This window comes from Hyla sarda, unplaced genomic scaffold (assembly GCF_029499605.1).
Source record: "Hyla sarda isolate aHylSar1 unplaced genomic scaffold, aHylSar1.hap1 scaffold_290, whole genome shotgun sequence".
NCBI classification, from domain to species: Eukaryota; Metazoa; Chordata; class Amphibia; order Anura; family Hylidae; genus Hyla; species Hyla sarda.
The window spans coordinates 331,993-333,153 of NW_026609608.1; positions in this window are offsets into that span (position 1 = coordinate 331,993).

Consider the following 1,161-nt stretch of genomic DNA (forward strand, 5'->3'; position numbering starts at 1 on the left):
AAGAATATAACTACTATAATACTGCTCCTATATTTAAGAATATAACTACTATAATACTGCCCCTATATACAAGAATATAACTACTATAATACTGTCCCTATATACAAGAATATAACTACTATGATACTGCCTCCTATATACAAGAATATCACTACTATAATACTGCCTCCTATATACAAGAATATAACTACTATAATACTGCTCCTATATACAAGAATATAACTACTATAATAATGCTCCTATATACAAGAATATAACTACTATAATACTGCTTCCTATATACAGGAATATAACTACTATAATACTGCTCCAATATACAAGAATATAACTACTATAATACTGCTCCTATATACAAGAATATAACTACTATAATACTGCTCCTATATACAAGAATATAACTACTATAATACTGCTCCTATATACAAGAATATAACTACTATAATACTGTCCCTATATACAAGAATATAACTACTATAATACTGCTCCTATATACAAGAATATAACTACTATAATACTGCCCCTATATACAAGAATATAACTACTATAATACTGCTCCTATATACAAGAATATAACTACTATAATACTGCTCCTATATACAAGAATATAACTACTATAATACTGCTCCTATATACAAGAATATAACTACTATAATACTGCTCCTATATACAAGAATATAACTACTATAATACTGCTCCTATATACAAGAATATAACTACTATAATACTGCTCCTATATACAAGAATATAACTACTTTCTTCTACAACCTCCGGCAGCACAGAAGGGATATTCCCGGCCTCTTTTATTCCCACCTAGAAAAAAACTCAAACATGCGTCAGCCAATGGAACGTGGACATACCTTACATATCACCTGCACATTTGTACGCGCTTGTGTTTTTTTCTGTCCTCTTTTCTTCATGGTAGGTGGTGTTTTCACACCCCTCTGCCCACCTTTAATTTCTTTTTTCTTTTTCAGGTCTAAACTAGAAGAAAAAAGAGGATTTTTTAAAGTGGCGTTTTACAACAGTGCCTCCAGCTGTTGCTGAGGACCAATGTGGGAAACCCTGGTCTGCCTGGTGCCCTGCGTCCCTTGCTGCCCATGAGGGTGACCCGGGCTATAGTAAGAGTTCCCCCTTAAGGGCTTAAAGCAGGTGTTGTGCCCC